General features: G+C 35.2%; 1 pseudogene; it reads right to left on the reverse strand.

Moving 5' to 3' along the window:
* Positions 1 to 5,229: 5,229 nt before the first annotated feature.
* On the reverse strand, positions 5,230 to 6,121 carry LOC149568427 (putative xyloglucan endotransglucosylase/hydrolase protein 8 pseudogene; annotated as a pseudogene).
* Positions 6,122 to 6,487: the final 366 nt, after the last annotated feature.

The following is a 6,487-nucleotide window of genomic DNA, read 5'->3' on the forward strand; positions in this document are numbered from 1 at the left end:
TCTTTAATTTTGATTAAAGGCTAATCCCATCATTTCCTACCCCTAATCCCAACTCAAAATATTTAATTAAAATTAAATATTAATCCTCATGTTTATTAAAAAAGTTTTAATAAATATCTCCTCAACCCAAACCCTTGAAATAAATAAAACTTTATTTATTTCCTAAAAATCTAATTTATCCTCATCCTAAGAAGTTCTAGACTCTTCTAGAAAGTCTCCATCCTCATCCTAGGAAATTCTAGACTATTCTAGAAAGTCTTTATCCTCCTCCAAAATCTAGACTCTTCTAGAAGAATGTCTTTAAACCTAATCCTAATCCCCTCCTAACCTTGTCACATTCCCTAAACATGGGTTAAGACTTACTAACCCAAGCCAAAGCTAACAAATATCTCCTCCTTCACCCACCCTCATTAAATGCCATCCACTTGCCTATCCCTAAGCTAATCCTAAACCATCCTAATCCATCCTCTAATCATTTGCACAAGCCTAAGCAAGCTTAAAACCTTCCTAATCAAGTCCAAGTCGAATTTGCTCTCATCACCCTCAAAATATCTCAACCATAAAACTTTATGAAGTCCACTAGGTCATAAATGACTCTTACAAGCCCTTTTATTGCTCTTACAAGTCATTATGAGGGTCTTTATGAAGATTTTATCTCTTGAGCCTCCTTTGTTGACTCATCCTTGCCCTTTCCTCCATCCTCTCACCATGTGACATGTGTCACTCCTTGATTGGCTATAAGGAAGCACAATCCATGTGCTCTCCTCTCATGCAATCTGAGCCTTCCATAAGCTTTTTCCCATCCTTGCATCTTAGCCCTCAATCCCTCAAGCCTCTTGCCTATAAATTGGATCCTTCCCCTTTACAAAATAACACAATCCATGAAGTAAAGTTATAATGCTATTTTGAGAGCCAAATCCATACTAAAGCCATCTATCCACACCAAAAATCCACAATCATCCATTGAAGCCTTTGGAAGCATATTGAGCATACATCCTATCCATTTAGATAAAGCTACTCAACAAGAGAGCTTCTTATTGAGAGAGTCCATTGATGGCTCATATTCTCAATTGAGAGCTCATCTTAGTCTATCTTGAAGTTTATGAATTTTTTTTAGTTTGTAGAAGCTTTATTTAAATTTGGTTTCTATTAGCATACTAACATTGCTCATATACAATAATAACCAATTAGAGCAATGGTTCGAGAGTTATGGTTTTCCAAAGTTGGGCTATCCGAACTTTCTAAAAATTGTCAAATATGTATTTGGCCAACTCTATGTGTATTGTTAGGGTCTAGTAGCCTTAGGTATTAAGTTTGAATGTCTAGAACCCTCTCAGGTGGCATAAAATTGCCTATTTAAGAAAGTTCTGAACATTGTGTAGGACACCTTTGTGTGGTAGTTTGCAGCTTAGTCTTGTAGATTACTATAATGAAGGTGCCCATGTGGGTTAGCCTATTGTACTTGTGAATTTTTTAATTCCACATTTGTGGTGATAATAAGAAGTCCATTTTTTTTGTCGCATTTACTGTTGTTTCTTTATTTTTGTTTTGTGTTTATGATATTGATGTAATGGGAGCACCCTTCAACATTATGACTGATGGTAGAGGTTTATGATGTTCAACAAGTTGAAGGGTTATGATCTTATAATGTGGTAGAGGATCGTCGAGATGATTTCTTAGTCTCTCAATGTTATGATGGTTAGTGTTATCGTAGCATTGTAAAGGCATGTGATCGTAAAGTCTCAAAGGAGGTCCTGTGACCATATGATAGACTGTTAACAGTTCATGAGATCATAAGGGGAGAGGATGAGGGTTCATGACCATACTAAAAGACAAGTGTTGTCATAGCATCGTGAGGTCATAAGGACATAAAAGTGTTGAGGCTATAAAAGGGGTACGATCTTATGACAAAACAAGGATCGCATGATCGTGAGGGTGATTTATGGGTCTTCTAAAGTTACGATAGTCAATGATTGTAAGATCATAGGGTTACATGAAGGAGATTTTTGAAGCCATGAGGGGGAAGCAATTGTAGGGTTGTAAGTAGGGAAATGTTTAAGAAAAGTTGACAAGGTGTCATGTTCTGATTGGTCAGAGATGTTGCTCTAACAAAGGAATTTCAATTATATTGCGACCATTAGATCTTGTTAGATCGACAACTAGCATATTCTCGCATTTTGAAGATGTGCAAGATTTGGCCAAAGTGGGAACATGAGATTTCAATGCGTGTTGTGGTGGGGCTAGGCGAATGAAGACTCCTTCATCACTTTGTTGCAAGGGTCAATTTTGAAGGAATTGCTAGTTATAAATGCATCTCAGCTTCAATCAATATCACTCCTTTTAAAAGATTCAAATTTCCAAGTTTTGATATTGCGAAGGTCAACTGCTATTTGCTCCATTATAGATGATTAAAGTTGACTTGGGGTTAATGTTGCAAAACAACGAAAAGCTTTGAGTGCATGGTCATGAAGTTAAATGCTGGATTGCAGGTCAGGGTTGTGAGGGGGTGACAAAGGCATCTAGATGGCTTCACACCATCACATAGTTAAAGAGTGGTTAATCCAAACTGCATCGAGATTGGGAAGTGGTCAAATCATAAGACATCACAGGGTCACAATAGTCAATGGGCTAAAATGATTTCAAGCTACGAAGTAGTGATAAGGCATAATGTGGGAGGTCATGGTTTTGCAAGGGCATGTTGTTAATTAGGGTTTTTAGTTGTGAAGCTGTGAACAGATGTAGACATAGGCCAACATAATAGCTTGAGAGGTGTGATGATTTGGCAAAAATGCTTCAATGATATAAGGCCAAGTGGTGAGGTCAACTATTCAAATGATGACATGACTGACTTGGCATTGTCACAAACACGATACTGAGCAAATCTTTAATGGTGAACATACCTTTTTGATCACTTGCAACCACTCTTTGGTGTTCCTCATACTTGGTAAATGCAAATTTTATCCTCCCATTGCCTGGTTATCCATCTACCCAGCCATGTAGTGATGACCTCCATTTTTGTCTCTTCAGAGCTCGATTTTGCATGCAAAGATCATATTTTGAGCATAGAGATGTGTATCTGATAAGATTTATTTTTGATTCTCAATTATTGCCTCCTTTGCAATCTTAACTCAACTCATTGGTTGGATTTTGAACTCAATGTAATATTAGAGTTATGCCTGAACTCTATAAAAGGAAGTTGTAAATACATTTTAGGGCTTCTTCCCTGTTCTGTCATGTCTACTTGTAGTAGCCTTATGCTCTGCAACTATATTCCTTGCTTTCCATTAATAAAATAGCTCTCTTCTTTACCTCTTCCTACCATTCATTTTTTGTGCATGTATCTTGCCTTATTATGAATGATTCTCTCTAGTTTTTAAGGTTGTATGTTGTGTTCAAACTGTTGATGATTGTTGTATTGTGAAGATGTCTTTCTGTTCAACATTTGATCAATTCTAAACCTGTATGTGAATTCTTGAGGAATAGAATAGAGTCAAGACTTGTGTATTTGGGCTTTTCAATAATGTGTTGTGGATCCTTGAGTAGGGTTGTAACCATTTCAATTAGGTGCATCACCCCCCTTTCCCTTTCAACAATTTACTTTCGTACATCTCCTTTTCCCTTTTCCTCTCAAGTGGTAGTTTAGGTGCATCCTGATTATAAGGAAGCTGACCTTTTCTGGAGAATCAATCTCACAATTCAAGTCCCACAAATTGGAGATTGTTTCCATTTTACACAAGGTTTCTTTAGGGTCATACCTCAAGCAAGGGTGTATACTTTTGTGTCAACAATAACCAACAGATTACAACTGTTGTTGATATAAGTAAACCACTAATCACTAACTCCAACAATAAAAACACCACTAATGAATAAATGATCATTCATTAATAAAAGTCAACTACCAATAATAAATGACATCCAATCAATGAGTAACAACTCACAATTAATACACAAACAAAACTAATATCCAACAAGTACACCATTAGAAGCAAATATATAAATAAACTATGAAAGATACTCAAGCTACATACTATGGAGTGTCATCACATGAGCCAACTCTAAGGTTACCCTGGTAGTCTCTTAGGACCCCAACCCCCTAGTGACTCTATGTAGAACCAGAATATCCTCTGCTGAAGATGATGAGACTAGTCATACCTCTCAAGGTATCATCTCATTGTCATCCTTAGTCTATATAAGCACTCAAGGAATGGATGGGGAAAAATCTCTAACTTATCTTTTTAATTTATCTCAAAGCATGTTGAAGGATAGTATTTTAATTAATATGTTATCACTTGTTACACAACTTACAATGAATTACCCTGGCAACCACTTTAGGCCCTGACCCCCATTGCAAGCCACTCCCATAGACATGCACCTAGACTACCTTCCTAAAACTCACAAACCACAATTGTGTCTCATATCAAAAAAGTAATATTGATCAAATTTGGTTCCTTAATAGGCAACCCAAAAATAACATTGGATCTCAAAACTCAAGTTTTCATAAATGCTTAATAGCATAAAGCTCATAAAACGTAAATCTCAATTCAAATCATAAATTTTACCATGACATCTAGTCAAATAATCATAAAAAAAAATCTCAAAAATGTCTCTTGTGCACATCATAACTTGGTCAACTAAACAACCTACAAAGAAAAACCATCACGAAAATAAACATCACAAGACTATAAATAGAATTTTAGAAAATTCATAGTTTTCAACCACAGTTTAATTCTATCAATTTCTCTTGTTTAGCTTGGGTAATAAGGATGTGTTTAGAAATAAAGTAAGAATATACATCTTAATATAAATTGTTATCATAATATACTTATATAAATCAATAAGTGTTTAAATGTCAAAACTCTTTGTGTATATAAAATATCATGCAACATTATCATGTTTTTAATTTAAATAATCTAATTAATAACATAAGTGTATATTATCAGATTAAATATTAATATCAATTTCATTTTTAAAATATTAATTTGACTTATATTTAAGTCCAATAATTTTTTATTTTTTATTTTTTTAAGCCAAAGTAGGTAGAGCTACTATATATAAAATTAAAAATCTTTAGTTAAAAGGCTCCTTGGGGAAAGAACTAAGGAAGAGAACCCTAGATCTCATCCCCATTACAAATGGGCCCAATTGTTGAACCATAATGTGCTATTACATTTTTAAGATTTTCAATGAAGAATATGAAACAATAAATGATTTATGCTATAGTACAGGTAATTAGGATTGCATAATTGAAACATTGCATTCAATAGGCAAATGGTAAAAACATTTAGTATCAAGAAAATAGTCATAGAGAATATAATTCCTCATGGCCCAAGTATAATCCAAGTCTTGTACATTTGTTGAGGCTTAGGCATCTTTGTGATCCCACCAATTCTGTGTTGTTGTGGAGACACAATCTAGGAAGGGATCCTTCCACATGCACCCATCTGCTTTAAACATCCTGTAATAGGCTATGAATGGAACCTTTTTCCAGTCAGTCTTCACCAATCCCCCTTGTGTTGCCCAATCATCTGCATTCCAAATACTTGAATATATATTCATAGGCTACTCATTTAAGAAGCTATTATTGCCAGTGTTTGTATATAATCTTAGTGGAACTGAATCAGCAAAAAAAAAAAAACAATTTGATGATTGTTCTAGAGTACATAATATGTGTGGTAATCCATAGTGGGATCAAACCAGAGCATACATCTATATTCTCTATTTCCACAATCATTGACATATATATTGGTTTGCAGAATATATGGATGCCCACTTGTGTTCCCCAAGAACTTGAAATCCAACTCATCTCTTGTCAGAAAGTGCTTGGAAACCATATAAAAATAGTAACAACTCCTACAACGTCTCCTCCAACCAGCTTCAACTTCATGTTGAACCATCCAAATCTATAATTGTGTTTTGACAAAAAACCAGAGCATAATTTCTTATCCAGCATCAATTTCTAGATTTGCCCATCCCCATATGTCTTAAAATGATCCCTTGCAAATGTAATCTAAAAATTATCTTCAGAAGCCTAACTATTAGCTGAATCTGCCATTGCACTCCTTACTACACCAAATAAGAGTAGGGAAAATGCCAATGGGATCATGGAACTAGTCATTCCCATCTTAGTAGGTTTTCACCAATACCAAAAAGGTTGCTACTCCCTTTATGTAAAGCACTAGGGCTTTCATTAGCAAAGCCCCATGTCATGCTAGAATTCCACATTCTCAAACACAATTCTAGGTTGCATCTACATCTAAGTAGTTATTATATAACTTTTTCCTTTCCATGATGTTATACAATAGTTACAATGCCTCCAACATCCACCTCGCATAGGGACTCATCGATATAAAATGAAATTTTTTGATGAGGATTTTCCCCATATCTAAGTGGGGACTTGATTGACAGAGGGACCGATAATATTGGTGGAAATTTTTCTCTACCAAACTATTTCCAGAACCACTTTGCCACAACAGAGTCATATGACACA

Source organism: Cupressus sempervirens, chromosome 3 (assembly GCF_028749045.1).
Source record: "Cupressus sempervirens isolate cs-2001-9-10 chromosome 3, ASM2874904v1, whole genome shotgun sequence".
Taxonomy (NCBI): domain Eukaryota; kingdom Viridiplantae; phylum Streptophyta; class Pinopsida; order Cupressales; family Cupressaceae; genus Cupressus; species Cupressus sempervirens.